The following is a 20621-nucleotide window of genomic DNA, read 5'->3' as shown; positions in this document are numbered from 1 at the left end:
AAAACTAGGATATTTATGTGATATTCATTCTTCCTGATTGTGTCCAAATATTACTCTTTTTGGTCTAGAGACCTATTGTCAAAAAGATGTATTATTTGCACACCCTCCTCCTAACACCTACCCAGTTATTTAATGGTGAAACAAGGAAGAACATAAATGCAAAACATTGTTATTCTGAAAGTAAAAAAGAAACCCATTAATGGTCTGTAGTAATTCAAAGTCCTCCCAGTCAGACTATGTGAAAACCCTTTTCCTAGGATGGGGAAGTTGCTTGACTGGACATCAAGTAAGCTATCTGGGAGGAACTCCTTTCTTAATTTTTTCCCATATTCCTTTTGATCAGATTTCTGGGATGCTTCTCCTTATCCAAGCTGCCCGTAGCTGTAGTGAAAGCAGGCCTTTGGAGACTTGTTTCTTCTCATTGAAAGTTATGGGCCCAAGAATTCATCTTAAGTAATTTTCAAACCTCCCTCTCAATCAACTTTTTTTAAAACTTTTTTTATTTATTCATGAGAGACACACAGAGAGAGAAGCAGGCTCCATGCAGGAAGCCTGATGTGGGACTCGATCCCAGGTCTCCAGGATCACACTCTGGGCTGAAGGCAGCGCTAAACCACTGAGCCCCCCGGGCTGCCCTCAACTTTTTTTTAATAGTTAATTTTTTATGCTACATTTCCTTCAAAACTTCATAGATTTCTGCGCTGTTCTTTTTGAGCTGTTCCACGTGTTGGAAATCATGTCCAATGTTTTCCACTAGACATTATTCTCCAATCTGTTTTATTTCTTTTCTTTGCAGTCTCCATATCTTTCTGGATCTCTTTGTGGTCAGGTTTTGCCAAAGTAAATGATAAAAATAAATCCAGACTATATGAACAATATTACTAAAAACTGAACAGAATATTTTTTCAGCTATGAATAGTTGACCAAAACACCTGCTTTTAATTGCTGTTCTCTTTACATAAAAAATTGAATTAATTTTAACCTAATGTTTTATCCAAGAAGTTTGGGTGAGATTCTATCATTGTTATGTCTGGTGATACTTAGCTTAGCCATCATTCTTTCTTATAGTCACTGACACCTATGTTTCCTGGACATATTACTCAATCTCTCTAAATCTTACCTCTAGGGCAGCCTGGGTGGCTCAGTGGTTTAGCACCGCCTTCAGCCCAGGGCCTGATCCTGGAGACCCAGAATCAAGTCCCGCGTCGGGCTCCCTACATGGAGCCTGCTTTTCCCTCTGCCTGTGTCTCTGCCTCTCTCTCTCTCTCTCTCTCTCTCTGTCTCTCATGAATAAAGAAATAAAATCTTTTAAAAAAAATAAATCTTACCTCTAATATGAGGATAATAAGTATATTCTCTCCGTAATGTCACTTTGAAGATTGAGTAAATAACATTAAATTTCTTGTATAGTGTGTAAGATTTCAGCATATAACTATTATCATTATAATAATATATGATAATACTATTATATAGTAATAATAATGTCATAATAATATACTTTCATGACTGTTGTGTGGCTGCTTTTATTCCAACTGCCATCCATACTTTGGGTTTTACTTAAATACAGTATCTGTTGCATATTTCATACAACCAATGTTTATTGACCTGGATATAAAAGAATGATTAAGACATGACTCCAGAAAGTTCTGAGCTTTGCGATTCCTTTATGCGATTCCTTTATTCCTTTATAATCCACAGCAATTTGAGAAAATTCAATTCTTATGTTCAGCATTGCTTTCTTTCACCTGATCACTTACGAATGTCCACAGATTAAATCACTACTTACTGATTCAATAAGCAGAATTTGGAATAGCAGATGGCTTTGAATTGTGTCCATATTATTTCTTTGGGCCTTAGTGATGTATTGAGCAATTGTTTGCTATGTAGTTGTTGTTTCAGGAAACAGCAAAATTCCAAAGTATGAAGCAGACACATGGTGCGTGGCACCATGGTGTACACAGATGCACGTGGTGATGACATGGGTACAGCCTAAGTACCGGCCATAGATTCTAACTACCGACCTGCCTTTGGGCTACAACAGACACCACCAATGTGATCATTCTCAATTTGTTTTAAGGAGATATATACTTTTATTTTTACTTCTTGCTATAGATTTAGGAAGCCGAGTCAAGGTACTGAATAGTGCGTTATAGTTAGCCTAATTCTCCAACTTCTATTCCACATGATGCTGGATTCACCAGACAATTCAAGTAAGAAAATATACCTTCTAATATATTTGTCACTCTGTATACAAGGCACACTTCTTTTCTAGATGAGACTCTGGACAGATACCAATAATAGAATCTACGTAAAATGTGTTTCCTGGAATATATCTGGCCCCGATATAGAAGCACAGTGCCCAGCATAGTGCTTGTAATTGCCAAATTTGCTGAGATTTCAGGTAGGTGTTTGGCATTGTCAGCACCTGACAGATCTACGGCTGTGATGTAATCCTATCCCCAACTCCAAAGCCCCTTTCTAACTACTTGCTGTTCTCAAAATAAACCTGGTCTCCGTCTCTTGACTTTCATGGGACCCAAGATTGTACAATTGCATAAAAAATACTGACAAGTTAAGAATAATGTCTTCTTCAATTACTGTGTTTCTCTCTTTTAATTCTTTTGATTTTAGTAAGTCAAGACACACCATTGTTGTGCTCCAGGAGAGGAACAAAAGCAATTCCAGCTCGAAAAGTGTATCTTGAATTATCTGTGGGACCAGGGTCAGAAATCACACTCTCACATTCATTATTCTGCTGGTATTTTTCCTTAATATTTAACCTGGCAACTTGTAATAACCTAAAAAGAAAGATTGAATGACATCAGAGGTGGTTTTTTAAAGTACTCACAAACTTTTTTTTTTTTTTTTTGGTAAATTAAATCTTTTCATCTAGAGGCCAGTGTATGTTGTTGGGTGGGGAGAGGGAACAACAGACTTGCTCAGGGGTAAGAGGAGCTTGTAAACTTATCACTCAGATTGGATCAGTATTCTGATATTTTCCTAGGTTTGTAATTTGGTCTCAAGAAACTCCTACTATTATGGCTTTGGCGCTATTGTTTTATTAGCATCAAACATACTATATTTTTTTCTTTTTAAACATTCCCCTGCCCACTCATTTTCATCTCACCAATGATGTTGACATTAGGGCAAAACATTCTGGGGATTGGGGTCCTATCCTTGGCTTCCCCACATTGTGTCCTCTCTGGTGTTCATATATCCCTTTCCACCCGAGATTACTTTATGGGGATCACCGCTCACCTACCACTGTCTGAAAATCCGGTGGAGCGTGCCCTATCCTCCTCGCCTCTGGCTCTCAGAAACATCTGACTCAAATAAGCTCTTTCTTCTTCTGAAAGAATTCTCTTTCTCAGTTTCTGAGAAGTCATATTCTCTAGTTTGCTTTTTCTTTCTAATTTCCCTCTCAGCTTTTTAGTTTTTCTTGATATTCCTCCACTATTCTTCCTCTTGTGCTAGAATAATCCCAGACTCACTTCTGTCCTTATTACCCTTTCCCCACTGTCATGGTCAAAGATGTAGCTTATGAAATCAGGCTTCCAGAATCTGTCTGAATCCCAGATTCATCAATTATTATCCACTGTCTTTAGTCACGTTATGAGGCTCTGGGTGGTTCAATTTCTTGAGTTGTAAAATGAGATAAAATCTGTCTTAAACTCAAGTTATTAGGATCAGATGAATTAATCTAAATAAAATGTAAAATAGTGTCTAAACCACTACTAGACATGTGTGTGCATAACACACATATGTAGACAATATGTTAATTTTTGTTATTATTGTAATCAGCACATGTAATGTCTGTACGCTTGTTTCTGTGATTCTACCCTTGAGTTTACCACTGACATCCAGAGTTGGCAACCACTTGACAACCTGATGCTTCTGCCTGAAAGTTCATATTCTAGTAGCAATAAGAAAATATGAGCCAACCAAAATTCTTGATTCCTTTCGTCCAATAGCGTTCTTCCCCCTTCAGTCTTTAGTTTCTTTAAATGATACCACTCATTTGGCTCAAGTTAAAAATTTAGGAAACATCCCTGAGCTCTCTCTCTCTCTTCCTTATCATCTAACCACGTATTCATCTATTTTTTTTTACTCATCTATTTATTAATTAAACAAATAGTCGTTGAACAGTAACTAACTGGCCTGTTTTTCTGAGCCCTACAGATACAGCAGCAAACATAATAATTAAGCCCTCTGCTTAAGTTTACATTTAAGTAGGAAAGACAAACAAATGGATAAAATATTCACTAGTAATAAGCGCTATGAGCCTCATGGGAACACAGTTCTGTAGAAAGGCAAGCATGATTACATTGAACTAGAGTCTGAAGAGTTCTCCTTAAGAGATGACATTCAATCTTGGATCTAAATGACCGAAGAAGAGGGGCACCTGGGCGGCTCAGTTGGTTAGGCGCCTGACTGTTGGCTTCAGCTCAGGTCATGATCTCCCAGTCGCTTCAGATTCTCTCTCCCTTCCCCTTGCACCTCCCCCCACTCACATGCATGTGTGTGTGCTCACTATCTCTCAAATAAATAAAACCAATCTAAAATAATAAATGACAGAAGAAGAAGAGGGGGATGAAGAATAAATTTAGGATGCAGCTTGATTTGAGGAAAATAAAATGGCTGGATGGTTTTACAGTGGATGATGGTAAGAGTCATTTGAAATGAAGACAAAACAGGTAGTGAGTGGTCAGGTCATGTGGAAATAGATGAAAAAACAGCTTAAAGAGCTTGTAAATCATTCTAAATGCCACCAGAAACTGTTGGGTTCTGAGCAGGATGATGATATAGAATGATTATCTTGTAAAAAGTTTAGAAGTCTCATATTTAATACAAATCCTGTTCCTTTTTTTTTTTTTTGCTTAAAATCCTCTAAATGAAATTCGCCATTAATTAAATAACCAAGTGTTTTGCATATAGCAAATGCATGATGAAAACCATCGAATGAACAATTAAGCAAAATAAATTTTACATAACTTTATGTCTTTGTGAAATTAGCAATATTTTAAAATAAAACTGCTGAGTTTTCCATTTTATCTAAATTAGTAAATCTTGGATAAATTTAATAAAATTCAACTCAACAAATACGTATTGGATGTTACACATCTTCTTTATAAACATGCTCCAACGAAACGAGGAAAGCATAGCACAGAGCTCAAACCCTCGTAAGACATGTTATAGTCTAATAGAAGAGTGAATCACAGCACTTTCTCAAGACAAAAACAAACATAGGTTTTGATGATTTTCTTTCTTCTGCTCTTTGTTCAGTCTCTCGTTCTATAGGAAGGCTATATTACACCAGTTGTAGAAGCTGGGAGGGAAAATGAGAAAACTTGTAAGTAGTCCAATAGAAGGTAAAGGACATTGATATTTTAAGGGCATCAGATGACTTTGGTTCTGTTGGCACCAGAGACTAATGTATCACTAAATGCAGCTACAAATTCTCCGGAGCTTGACTGTAGAACTGCTCGTTATTGGTCAGTTTGGGTTCCCATGACAAAATTCCACAGGCTGGGCTACCCAAGGAACGGAGAGTTATTTTCTCATAGTTCTGGAAGTTGGAAGTTCCAGATCAAGTATGAGCAGAACTGGTTGGCATACAGACGGCCAACTTCCTGCTGTGTCCTCACGGGATCTTTTCTCATCACATGCAGAGATTGAGACAGACAGAGAGAGAGAGAGAAAGAGAGAGAAATTCTAGCATTTCTTTCTTCTCTTATAAGCACACCAACCTATCAGATCAGGGTCCTACCCTTATAATCTCATCCTTCACTACTCCCTTACAGGCCCCATCTCCAAAAACAGTCACACTGGGGGTTAGGGCTTCAATACATAAATTTTGGTGGTGGCGCACTTACAATTAGATGCCATGTCATCTATTAAATTTCCCCTGAATCTCACAGTTTAAAATAACAAAAGTTTCTGTGGTATAAGACTTGGGAAGAGGCTTCATTAGGTGTTTGTGGCTCAGAGTCTCCGGTGAATTTGTGGCCAACACATCAGCTGGTGTCTGGTGTTCTGAAGGCGAGGCTAGTCCTGGAGGATTTACTTAAAAGATGGCTCACTCACGTGGTTATAATTCCAAACCATCACAGCCCCCTGATAGTATTCCTAGCTCTATGATCTTTATAGATACACAGCAGTGCCTTAAAACTTAAAGAAAAAAGAGAGGAGGATCAATAAGAAATAGATGAGTTGGATTATTTACTCTGAAATTCAGAAAGAAGTCTCAGAGGACTCAACTCCTGGTATAGTAGGGATGACAAAAAAGGGAAAAGACCAGCATTTTATCAGCATAACCTACAGAAGCCTGGTTCTTACTAGTTCACAACAGTTTGCATGTCAGCAAAGAAAAAATTCTGGTAATTGTTTGTATTTTAATGTCATATATTAAATAATTTATTTTTTACCGGAATATCTCTTGAGTTATCGTGTAACAAAGACATTGGCCTTCACAGAAGATAGGCAGATATGATTACTGCAGTTCTTTTCCGGTGTATGTTCATTGGTCCAGAGAGTGTCATTTTCCGAGGCTGTGGATATGTGCTTCAGTTTGGGTCTTGCACAGCAAGATACAGCACATTGGTCTCCTTTCGCTTTAGCATAGTCAATGGATTTTTTTTTCCCTGTTGACTGGATAAGCTATTTCAAGAACGAAGAAGAAAACAACAGCTCAAAGACGTTTTAGATGCTGTCACAGGAAATGTTTCCTGAACAGATAGATATTCAGGGGCCAGAAAGACCTCTACCTTGAGATATTGAAGCCAGGGTTATAATGGCTTTTAAAATGGTAGTGTGAAAAAAAAAAATGGTAGTGTGGTCGGCACGGAACTTTCACCAAGGATAGCGCTGCAACTTCTGTCCTTGCTTCAGAATTGCGAAGACTCTCTGGCCTTGTAACAGAATTCCAGGGGAAAGCCCTAAGGAAGAGACTGCACATCCGAGTCCCAGAAACTTGAGCAGGGGTCAGCCCTCTGACTCCGTTTCCTCTACTACAACATGAGAAGTTAGGGTTCGTTGCTTTCTGAGGCCTCCTGAAGCTCCACAGTTCTGTGATTATTATTTTGAGGTAGAAAATATAGAATGTCACTTACTTGATTGGAATGTACACATCAATGAAAGCAATGAGCTGTAAAAGATGCAAGTTAATCTCCTACACGACCAAACCAATTTAACATTTAATATTTACAAGAACTTTTTAATGAAATGAAAGCTACCTGCGGTATAATGTACATCAATGTTAAAATTCTGTGATAACAGTGAGGAAAGCCTAGAGCTTTACAGGCACTGCGATGACCAAAGAAGTTGCCTATGTTTAACCAAAAATTCAGGAATCCTCCAATATACAACACTTTCTCTATAACATCTGGTATCAGCAAATTAGATAAGACCAGACATATGATCTTAGGATAAATGTCATCATGTTCATCGTCTCCAATGGGGTGATGATAGATAAAACATTTCTAAGCACATTATCACACCGGAGAGATTAGGGCAGGGAGGGAACTAGAATATTTTGAGTAATCTAGGTTGAAGCCACAGTGCTCAGCTATTTATAGATTTCATTTAATAAAGCTGTTTTTTTAAAAAATTACTTAAACAAAGATGAGACATTGTTAGCCCAGGTAAAGTCTTGCTGTAGGCCCAGGGACCCGAGAGTGACCTTTGGCTAATCATCTAATGTGGATTCACCGTGATGCTCTCATCTGCAAAATTAAGGGTTTGGAGTGCTGGGTCTCCCTGTGCAGATTTAAAGACACACCTGTAATTGATTATCTCTCTTTCTTCTACTAATTAAAAAAAATATATTCATGAGACACACACACACACACACACACAGAGGCAGAGACATAGGCAGAGGGAGAAGCAGGCTCTATGCAGGGAGCCTGAGGCAGGACTCGATCCTGGGACCCCAGATCACGATCTGAGCAGACGCTCAACCTCTGAGCCCCCCAGGCACCACTTTCTTACTAACATTAATCAAATTAAACATATTTAGTTTCTTTAGCTGCAAAATGAGAAATGCATCTTCCATGGTTGCTTTAAGGGTCACATGAAACACTGAGCATCAACTCTCTCACACAGGCCCAGCAGGTGGCAGGTATCTTATGTACTAGACCTCATCCGTACATTCTCTTAGCCTCCATGTTCTTTCTTTTTTCTTTTTAAACTAATTTTTGTCTAGGTTTTCCATTAACAGGGCCAATAAGGTTGTAATAATAATACATTTTAAGTTTCTTTGCGCAGATGAACCTAGATGGAATCAAATGTTATCTCCATCAGTGTACATTGTTGATAGTGGTAAAAGAATTGTATATTTGTATTTTTATGATAGTATGAAAAGTTCATAAATATGTATGTATAAATAGAACTCTTACATCCTGTGAACCCGTCACCTTAAACTCTCAGTACTTGGAGGAGATGTGAGGTCATAGGCATAGAGTGACACTTAAGATGCGGAATTGGTGCTTTGGTTAAGTAAATGCCAAATCATTTTCACTAAAATTAAAATTAAAAAAAAAACTACATTAAGAGAATGTACTTGTTTTGCCAGTGGTCCCTTTCCTCCTTCATTCCCTTCTAGTCCAGGATCTTAGGCTGGCTTCTTGGGGACAGGTGTGATAGCACTGGGGCACACAGAGGCAAACCCTAGAAATCCATCCAGAGGGAATTCATGCCTGAATATATACTATGTAAGCTTTTGCCAGAGAGCTCAAATCCACAAAGTGAAATGTTGGATGTGTCATGGTCTGTTCCTCCAGGGAGGACAGGCCTGGCACAGGTCAGACTAAAGGATATTTGGTGAGTGATAAAATGCAAAGAGAGAAAAAAAAAAGGTGTATTAATAGCAAACAAAATGGCATGAATGTTAAGGCAAATTAAATATGATCCCGGTAGTTCACGTAGGTGGTAAGATGTTCCAGTTTCTGAAGGATGCTGCAGTTCTTTCAAGGGCCTGCAGTGGAGGCCCCTGCCAGCTTGTTTCGTGGGCTCACCTTGTCAGGACGCCCATCTGGCTCCCTGGCTCACCTTCTGGGGTGAAGCTGCCTGGCTGGCCATCCGTAGCATCTGGAGCCCAGGTGCTTACATTGTGGATCAGCGAAGTGCTCACGGCCACCTGCTGTGTCCACAGTGGGGAATGTAGTAGCTTGATTTTAACCCTAAAAAACGAAATATGCGAAGGCTGCTGAATGGTTTTACTCTCAATCTCTGTCTCACGTCCGTGTAACGCTATTTCGACACAGCTCATCGCCCCATGTCCGTGCAAGTTGTGGGGAGAAATAAAAACATTACCTCCAAAAAAAAAAAAAAACCCAAAAAACAAAAAACAGCATACTTCCAAAGCTTGCCTGGAAACCCTTTTCTTGAACGCTGAGTCATCAGGTAACCTATACACCCCAGCTGACCTTTGATGCCCTCAGTGTAGGTCTGTTGTTGTCCCATAACTACTGAAAACACCCTCTTTAATTCCTGAAAAGCCCAGGTTTGGACACTACATTACACGGTTATTCGGTAACCTCCTCTACAATGACATTAAGAACCCAACATTCTTCCTAAGACTCTACTCCTTTCTACTTTTAAGCATTGAATTCAAAGCTGGATAAATAAACTTCCTGCCTATAGCTCAAAATCTAGGCGGATGATTCTAGAGCAACCTTCTAGGAGGAGATGCTGGTCCATGCAAGTGCTGACAGAAATCGCCCGACGTTTAGGGCCAATGCGGTCATTGCTAAGGCGAGCGACGGTAGAGGACTGCAACGGCAGAGTTAGGAGCTCATATTCACGGTAAGTTTGTCGCCATAGGGTTATGGGCCCATCTCTGGGTTCTCTGTTCTGTTCCATGGGTCTATGTGTCCGTTTTGGGGCCAGGACCACACTGTCTTGATGACCACAGCTTTGTAGTACAGCTTGAGGCCCGGCATTGTGATGCTTCCCACTTTCCTTTTCTTTTTCTTTTTCCAGGCTTGCTTTGGGGTCTTTTGTGGTTCCAGACAAATTTTAGGATCGTTTGCTCCAGCTCTGTGAACAATGCTGGTGTACTGTGATAGAGATTGCCTCAAAAGTCTGGATGGGGGAGGAGGGGCAAGATGGGGGAAGAGTAGGGTCCCCAAATCACCTGTCCCCACGAAATTACCTAGATAACCTTCAAATCATCCTGAAAATCTAAGAATTCGGCCTGAGGTTTAAAGACAGAACAGCTGAAACGCTACAGTGAGAAGAGTTCGCGCTTCTATCAAGGTAGGAAGACGGGGGAAAAAGAAATAAACAAAAGGCCTCCAAGGGGGAGGGGCCCCGCGAGGAGCCGGGCTAAGGCCAGGGCGAGTGTCCCCAGGACAGGAGAGCCCTGTCCTGGAGAGCAGGAGCTGCACCAATCTTCATGGGCGGAAAGGGGCTCGCAGGGTGTTAGAGCAGGACCCAGGAGGGCGGGGATGCCCTCGGGCTCCCTGGGACAGTAACAGACACCTGCGCCCCGGGAGAGTGCGCCGAGCTCCCTAAGGGCTGCAGCGCGGGCGGCGGGACCCGGAGCAGCTCGGAGGGGCTCGGGCGGCGGCTCCGCGGAGGGGGCTGCGCGGCCCGGGAGCGCGAATCCAACTGCACAGGCTCCGGAGCACAGGGCGCCGGGACACAGCCCAGGATCCGGCCTCCCCCGGGACAGGCAGAGGCCGGGAGGGCCCAGGACAGCAAGGACGCTCCTGCCCCAGCTGAGCAGATCAGCGGCCCCGCCCGGAGCCTCCAGGCCCTGCAGACGGAGATCTCCAGAGTTCCTGCGGGGGCTGAATCCAGGTTTCCAGAGCTGCCCCGCCACTGGGGCTGTTGCTCCTGCGGCCTCACGGGGTAAACAACCCCCACTGAGCCCTGCACCAGGCAGGGGCAGAGCAGCTCCCCCAAGTGCTAACACCTGAAAATCAGCACAACAGGCCCCTCCCCCATAAGACCAGCTAGACGGACAAGTTCCAGGGGAAGTCAAGCGACTTAAAGTTTACAGAAACAGAAGATACTCCCCCGTGTTTTTTTTGTTCGTTTATTTTTTTTTCTTTTTTGATTTCTGATTGCTTTCCCCACCGCTTTTTCCCCTTTCTTTCTTTTTCTTTCTCTTTTTCTTCTCTTTTTCCCTTTTTTCTTCCTTTTTTCTTTTTTTCTTTTTCTCTTTTCTTTCCTTCTTTCTCTCTTCTCTTTTTCTCCTTTTCCCAATACAACTTGTTTTGGCAACGCTGCACTAAGGAAAAATGACTAGAAGGAAAACCTCACCTCAAAAGAAAGAATCAGAAACAGTCCTTTCTCCCACAGAGTTACAAAATCTGGATTACAATTCAATATCAGAAAGCCAATTCAGAAGCACTATTATACAGCTACTGGTGGCTCTAGAAAAAAGCATAAAGGACTCAAGAGACTTCATGACTGCAGAATTTAGATCCAATCAGGCAGAAATTAAAAATCAATTGAATGAGATGCAATCCAAACTAGAAGTCCTAACGACCAGGGTTAACGAGGTGGAAGAACGAGTGAGTGACATAGAACACAAGTTGATGGCAAAGAAAGAAACTGAGGAAAAAAGAGACAGATAATTAAAAGACCACGAAGAGGGATCCCTGGGTGGCGCAGCGGTTTGGCGCCTGCCTTTGGCCCAGGGCTCGATCCCTGGAGACCGGGAATCGAATCCCACGTCGGGCTCCTGGTGCATGGAGCCTGCTTCTCCCTCTGCCTATGTCTCTGCCTCTCTCTCTCTCTCTCTCTCTCTCTCTCTGTGTGTGACTATCATAAATAAATAAAAAATAAAATAAAAAAAAATAAGACCATGAAGACAGACTAAGGGAAATAAACGACAGCCTGAGGAAGAAAAACCTACGTTTAATTGGGGTTCCCGAGGACGCCGAAAGGGACAGAGGGCCAGAATATGTATTTGAACAAATCCTAGCTGAAAACTTTCCTAATCTGGGAAGGGAAACACACATTCAAATCCAGGAAATAGAGAGATCCCCCCTTAAAATCAATAAAAACCGTTCAACACCTCGACATTTAATAGTGAAGCTTGCAAATTCCAAAGATAAAGAGAAGATCCTTAAAGCAACAAGAGACAAGAAATCCCTGACTTTTATGGGGAGGAATATTAGGGTAACAGCAGACCTCTCCACAGAGACCTGGCAGGCCAGAAAGTGCTGGCAGGATATATTCAGGGTCCTAAATGAGAAGAACATGCAACCAAGAATACTTTATCCAGCAAGGCTCTCATTCAAAATAAAGAGCTTCCAAGACAGGAAGGAACTGAAAGAATATGTGACCTCCAAACCAGCTCTGCAAGAAATTTTAAGGGGGACTCTTAAAATTCCCCTTTAAGAAGAAGTTCAGTGCAACAATCCACAAAAACAAGGACTGAATAGATATCATGATGACACTAAACTCGTATCTCTCAATAGTAACTCTGAACGTGAACGGGCTTAATGACCCCATCAAAAGGCGCAGGGTTTCAGACTGGATAAAAAAACAAGACCATCTATTTGCTGACTACAAGAGACTCATTTTAGACAGAAGGACACCTACAGCCTGAAAATGAAAGGTTGAAGAACCATTTACCATTCAAATGGTCCTCAAAAGAAAGAAGGGGTAGCCATCCTTATATCAGATAAACTAAAATTTACCCCAAAGACTGTAGTGAGAAATGAAGAGGGACACTATCTCATACTTAAAGGATCTATCCAACAAGAGGACATAACAATCCTGAATATATATGCCCCGAATGTGAGAGCTGCCAAATATTTAAACCAATTAATAACCAAAGTGAAGAAATACTTAGATAGTAATACACTTATACTTGGTGACTTCAATCTAGCTCTTTCTACCCTCGATAGGTCTTCTAAGCACAACATCTCCAAAGAAACGAGAGCTTTAAATGATACACTGGACCAGATGGATTTCACAGATATCTACAGAACTTTACATCCAAACTCAACTGAATACACATTCTTCTCAAGTGCACATGGAACTTTCTCCAGAATAGACCACATACAGACAAATCGGGTCTGAACCGATACCAAAAGATTGGGATCGTCCCCTGCATATTCTCAGACCATAATGCCTTGAAATTAGAACTAAATCACAACAAGAAGTTTGGGAGGACCTCAAACACGTGGAGGTTAAGGTCCATCCTGCTAAAAGATGAAAGGGTCAACCAGGAAATTAAGGAAGAATTAAAAAGATTCATGGAAACTAATGAGAATGAAGATACAACCATTCAAAATCTTTGGAATGCAGCAAAAGCAGTCCTAAGGGGGAAATACATCGCAATACAAGCATCCATTCAAAAACTGGAAAGAACTCAAATACAAAAGGTAACCTTACGCATAAAGGAGGTAGAAAAAACAGCAGATGGACCCTACACCCAGCAGAAGAAGAGAGTTAATTAAAATTTGAGCAGAACTCAAAGAAATCGAGACCAGAAGAACTGTGGAACAGATCAACAGAACCAGGAGTTGGTTCTTTGAAAGAATTAGTAAGATAGATAAACCATTAGCCAACCTTATTAAAAAGAAGAGAGAGAAGACTCAAATTAATAAAATTGTGAATGAGAAAGGAGAGATCACTACCAACACCAAGGAAATACAAACGATTTTAAAAACATATTATGAACAGCTATACGCCAATAAATTAGGCAATCTAGAAGAAATGGACACATTCCTGGAAAGCCACAAACTTACAAAACTGGAACAGGAAGAAATAGAAAACCTGAACAAGCCAATAACCAGGGAGGAAATTGAAGCAGTCATCAAAAACCTCCCAAGACACAAAACTCCAGGGCCAGATGGCTTCCCAGGGGAATTCTATCAAATGTTTAAAGAAGAAATCATACCTATTCTACTAAAACTGTTTGGAAAGATAGAAAGAGATGGAGTACTTCCAAATTCGTTCTATGAGGCCAGCATCACCCTAATTCCAAAACCAGACAAAGACCCCACCAAAAAGGAGAATTACAGACCAATATCCCTGATGAACATGGATGCAAAAATTCTCAACAAGATACTAGCCAATAGGATCCAACAATACATTAAGAAAATTATTCACCATGACCAAGTAGGATTTATCCCCGGGACACAAGGCTGGTTCAACACCTGTAAAACAATCAATGTGATTCATCATATCAGCAAGAGAAAAATCAAGAACCATATGATCCTCTCATTAGATGCAGAGAAAGCATTTGACAAAATACAGCATCCATTCCTGATCAAAACTCTTCAGAGTGTAGGGATAGAGGGAACTTTCCTCGACATCTTAAAAGACATCTACAAAAAGCCCACAGCAAATATCATTCTCAATGGGGAAGCACTGGGAGCCTTTCCCCTAAGATCAGGAACAAGACAGGGATGTCCACTCTCACCACTGCTGTTCAACATAGTACTAGAAGTCCTAGCCTCAGCAATCAGACAACAAAAAGACATTAAAGGCATTCAAATTGGCAAAGAAGAAGTCAAACTCTCCCTCTTTGCTGATGACATGATACTCTACATAGAAAACCCAAAAGCCTCCACCCCAAGATTGCTAGAACTCATACAGCAATTTGGTAGCGTGGCAGGATACAAAATCAATGCCCAGAAATCAATGGCATTTCTATACACTAACAATGAGGCTGAAGAAAGAGAAATTAAGGAGTCAATCCCATTTACAATTGCACCCAAAAGCATAAGATACCTAGGAATAAACCTCACCAAAGAGGTAAAGGATCTATACCCTAAAAACTATAGAACACTTCTGAAAGAAATTGAGGAAGACACAAAGAGATGGAAAAATATTCCATGCTCATGGATTGGCAGAATTAATATTGTGAAAATGTCAGTGTTACCCAGGGCAATATACACGTTTAATGCAATCCCTATCAAAATACCATGGACTTTCTTCAGAGAGTTAGAACAAATTATTTTAAGATTTGTGTGGAATCAGAAAAGACCCCAAATAGCCAGGGGAATTTTAAAAAAGACAACCATATCTGGGGGCATCACAATGCCAGATTTCAGGTTGTACTACAAAGCTGTGCTCATCAAGACAGTGTGGTACTGGCACAAAAACAGACACATAGATCAATGGAACAGAACAGAGAACCCAGAAGTGGACCCTGAACTTTATGGTCAACTAATATTTGATAAAGGAGGAAAGACTATCCATTGGAAGAAAGACAGTCTCTTCAATAAATGGTGCTGGGAAAATTGGACATCCACATGCAGAAGAATGAAACTAGACCATTCTCTTTCACCATACACAAAGATCAACTCAAAATGGATGAAAGATCTATATGTGAGACAAGATTCCATCAAAATCCTAGAGGAGAACACAGGCAACACCCTTTTTGAACTTGGCCACAGTAACTTCTGCAAGATACATCCACGAAGGCAAAAGAAACAAAAGCAAAAATGAACTATTGGGACTGGATCAAGATAAGAAGTTTTGCACAGCAAAGGATACAGTCAAGAAAACTAAAAGACAACCTACAGAATGGGAGAAGATATTTGCAAATGACATATCAGATAAAGGGCTAGTTTCCAAGATCTATAAAGAACTTATTAAACTCAACACCAAAGAAACAAACAATCCAATCATGAAATGGGCAAAAGACATGAAGAGAAATCTCACAGAGGAAGACATAGACATGGCCAACATGCATATGAGAAAATGCTCTGCATCACTTGCCATCAGGGAAATACAAATCAAAACCACAATGAGATCCCACCTCACACCAGTGAGAATGGGGAAAATTAACAAGGCAGGAAACAACAAATGTTGGAGGGGATGCGGAGAACAGGGAACCCTCTTACACTGTTGGTGGGAATGTGAACTGGTGCAGCCACTCTGGAAAACTGTGTGGAGGTTCCTCAAAGAGTTAAAAATAGACCTGCCCTACGACCCAGCAATTGCACTGTTGGGGATTTACCCCAAAGATACAGATGCAGTGAAACGCCGGGACACCTGCACCCCGATGTTTATAGCAACAATGACCACGATAGCCAAACTGTGGAAGGAGCCTCGGTGTCCAACGAAAGATGAATGGATAAAGAAGATGTGGTTTATGTATACAGTGAAATATTACTCAGCTATTAGAAATGACAAATACCCACCTTTTGCTTCAACGTGGATGGAACTGGAGGGTATTATGCTGAGTGAAGTAAGTCAGTCGGAGAAGGACAAACATTATATGTTCTCATTCATTTGGGGAATGTAAATAATAGTGAAAGGGAATATAAGGGAAGGGAGAAGAAATGTGTGGGAAATATCAGAAAGGGAGACAGAACGTAAAGACTGCTAACTCTGGGAAACGAACTAGGGGTGGTAGAAGGGGAGGAGGGCGGGGGGTGGGAGTGAATGGGTGACGGGCACTGGGGGTTATTCTGTATGTTAGTAAATTGAACACCAATAAAAAATTTAAAAAAAATTCACACTCTCAAAAAAATAAAGAAAGAAAGAACTATTAGTTTATGTTTTGGGACACACGATGTATAAAGATGTAACTTTGTGTAATAAACAACCAAATGGAGTGGGAAAAAAAAAAAAACAACTAAAAGACAACCTACAGAATGGGAGAAGATATTTGCAAATGACGTATCAGATAAAGGGCTAGTTTCCAAGATCTATAAAGAACTTCTTAAACTGAACACCAAAGAAACAAACAATCCAATTATGAAATGGGCAAAAGACATGAAGAGAAATCTCACAGAGGAAGACATAGACATGGCCAACATGCATATGAGAAAATGCTCTGCATCACTTGCCATCAGGGAAATACAAATCAAAACCACAATGAGATACCACCTCACGCCAGTGAGAATGGGGAAAATTCACAAGGCAGGAAACCACAAATGTTGGAGAGGATGCGGAGAAAAGGGAACCCTCTTACACTGTTGGTGGGAATGTGAACTGGTGCAGCCACTCTGGAAAACTGTGTGGAGGTTCCTCAAACAGTTAAAAATAGACCTGCCCTACGACCCAGCAATTGCACTGTTGGGGATTTACCCCAAAGATTCAGATGCGATGAAACGCTGGGACAACTGCACCCCGATTTTTCTATCAGCAATGTCCACAATAGCCAAACTGTGGAAGGAGCCTCGGTGTCCATCAAAAGATGAATGGATAAAGAAGATGTGGTTTATGTATACAATTGACTATTAGCCATTAGAAATGACAAATACCCACCATTTGCTTCGACGTGGATGGAATTGGAGGGTATTATGCTGAGTGAAGTAAGTCAATCGGAGAAGGACAAACAGTGTATGTTCTCATTCATTTGGGGAATATAAATAACAGTGAAAGGGAATATAAGGGAAGGGAGAAGAAAAAGACTCCTAACTCAGGGAAACGAACTAGGGGTGGTGGAAGGGGAGGAGGGCAGAGGGTGGGGGTGAATGGGTGACGGCACTGAGGGGGTCACTTGACGGGATGAGCACTGGGTGTTATTCTGTATGTTGGTAAATTGAACACCAATGAAAAATTAATTTATTTAAAAAAAAATTCTGGTTGACTTTGGATAGAATAGACATGTTAACAATATTTGTTCTCCTAACCCATGAGCATATGGGATGTTTTTCCATTTCTTTGTGTCTCCTTCAATTTATTTCGTAAGTGCTTTGTTCTATAGTTTTCAGCGTACAGATCCTTTACCTCTTCAGTTAGGTTTATTCCTAAGTATCTTATAGTTTGGTGCAGTTGCAAACAAGATGGATTCCTTGGTTTCTTTTTCTGCTACTTCAACATTGGTGTATCGAAATGCAGCGGATTTCTGTGTGTTGATTTTATATTCTGTGACTTTGCTGAATTTATGATATCAGCTCTAGCAACTTTTTGGTGGAGTCTTTTAGGTTTCCTACATAGAGTATCATGTTGTCTGTGAATAGTGACAGTTTAACTTCTTCCTTGCTGATCTGGATGCCTTTTATTTCTTTTTGTTGCCTGATTACTGAGGCCAGGACTTCTAGGATTATGTTAAATAACAGTGATGACAGTGGACATCCTGCCGTGTTCCTGACCTCAGGGGAAAAGCTCTCAGTTTTTCCCCATTGAGGACGGTATTTCCTATGGGTCTTTCATACATGGCCTTTGTGAAGTTGAGGTATGTTGCCTCTATACCTACTTTGTTGAGGGTTTTTATCAAAAATGACTGTTGTATTTCATCAATGCTTTTTCTGCATCTATTGAGAGGATCATATGGTTCTCATCCTTTCTTTTATTAATGTCCTGTATCACATTGATGGATTTGCAGATATTGAACCACCCTTGCAGCCCATGAATAAAATCTACTTGATCATGGTAAATAATTCTTTTAATATACTGTTATGTTTGATTTGCTAGTATCTTGTTGAGAATTTTCTGCATTCTTTTTCATCAGGAATATTGGCCTGTAATTCTCCTTTTTTAGTGGGTCTTTGTCTCGTTTTGGTATCAAGGTGTGGAATGAGAGGATATTCTTAAATTCAAGCCATAGTGGGGCAGAAACACTACCCATTATGCAAAGATTGGTGTCTTGGTGATTAAACATTTGATATTACCCTTGGGAACACATCAGGTCCTGATTTTATCACTTAGAAATTTTTTTCTTGTTTGCTATTTTGACTTTAACAGATGCAAAGTACAGTAGGTATATGTCCAAATTTATGTATTAAAAATTGGAACTTGAAAAATACTACATTAGGTATTCAAAGTCACAGAGTGAGCCAGTAGTAATACATAGAGGGAGTAGATCACAGGTTTTCTAAATTCTTACTTGCTGCTCAGTTTATTAGCATATGCATTGAAAATCTGTGGATTAGGGGCCTGCACCTGGGTGGCTCAGTCGGTTCAGCATCTGACTTTTGGTTTCTGCTCATGTCATGATCTCATGGGTCACGGGATCAAGTCTCAAGTTAGGTTCTGTGCTCAGTGGGGAGTCTGCATGAAGATTCTCTCCCTCCACCCCTCCACCCACTCTCTTTCAAAATATATAAATAAATCTTAAAAAAAATAAATCCGTGGATTAAATTACTGGGAAAAATCCATTTTATAACTTTTCATAATGGACATAAAAGTCCTTCCTTAGGCATACTAGTTATGATTTTATTTAAAGATATACTTACCTTGATTCTGTCTTGGTATTTACAAGGCAGTCAGAACCATTAACCTGAGATGACATTATTTTCAGTTGACATTAAACTACATATGCTTATTTTAGGTAACATTTAGAATCCTAAGCTTGGTTTAACAATTGGTTACATCTTTCCATCAATGAATGCTTTTTCTATCTTTGAATTCTCTTAAGTATAACCTGTTTTTTGTTGTTGTTTTTGTTTGTTTTACAAAGGTTATACATTCATACAATAAAAATTCAGAAGGAATTTAAAAAAATAACTTTAAGACTAAATCCTGTCTTCTTCATCTCCACATAGGTCAGTATCCTTCCCCAGGATACTGTCCACCATTCCTACTTTCTGGTATATTCCTCCCTCTAATTTATTGTTTGAGAGATGCACATGTACACATGCATAATTTTGTTGTTTTTACACAGAAAGGTACTGTACTAAATCTAATAGTCTATGCCTTGCTTTAAAATAAATCCCTATGTGACATAGCATTCTTTTTTATATCAGTTTATTTATTTTTAAAGGTTTTATTTATTTATTCATGAGAGACACAGAGAGAAGAAGGCAGAGACACAGGCAGAGGGAGAAGCAGGCTCCCTGCAGGGATCCCGACGTGGGACTCGATCCCAGGACTCCAGGATCACACCCTGGGCTGAAGGTGGTGCTAAACCACTGAGCCACCCAGGCTGCCCTTTTATATCAGTTTAAATAGAACTGTCATACTCTTCTTAATGGTGCACGGTATTTCACTGCATGTATAAGCATGATTGATTTGAATCAGCCCTAGTTAATAAACATATGTCTTGTATTTCTAGTGCTGCTCTAAATGTCCTTGCACATCTATTATTTTCCTCAAATGTAAGGAAGCTAAATAACAATGAATCGGCTATCTGGGTAAAAGGATATATGAATTCAAAAATTTTGTAAATATTGTCAAATTGTGACAGTATTTCAGTTTACATTTCCTCCAAGAGAAATCAGGAGATTGGAGAATGGTTCTTTCCTCAATCCTCCCTCACAATGTGTGGAATCAAACTTTTAGTTCTTTGTCCTTATGCTATGTGAAAAAATAGTATCTATTTGTAGTTAAAATTTATAATTTTTGTTAGAAAATTAATTTTGTCATTTTACTCTGTTTAACACTCAATTTCTATGAAATGTTTATATCTCTTTCCCTGGAGGAAGGGAACACTAGTGGCTTCAATATATCCGTATAAGATGAAGAGATAAATCAGTGATTTTAAATCATGGATAGAAGTTACATTTTGGGGGGAGGCTGAGCAACAATATAATGCCTGGACTTGTTATACACATACAATCTTATGATACAGAAAAAAATATCTAGTTTTAAAGCTATCTTGTTTTACCTGTTGTTATATTGGCATTTTTTTTTACAGAAGCTTTATTTGTGTCTTAACAAATATGACAAATTATATATTTGCTCATCAGTATTTTTCTTATTGATTTGTGTTTTTTATTATATACAAACAATGAAAAATTGAATAATTCATACAAAAC

The sequence above is a fragment of the Canis lupus genome, chromosome 10 (genome assembly GCF_003254725.2).
Source record: "Canis lupus dingo isolate Sandy chromosome 10, ASM325472v2, whole genome shotgun sequence".
Classification (NCBI taxonomy): Eukaryota; Metazoa; Chordata; class Mammalia; order Carnivora; family Canidae; genus Canis; species Canis lupus.
Note: the sequence above shows the minus strand (reverse complement) of the source record.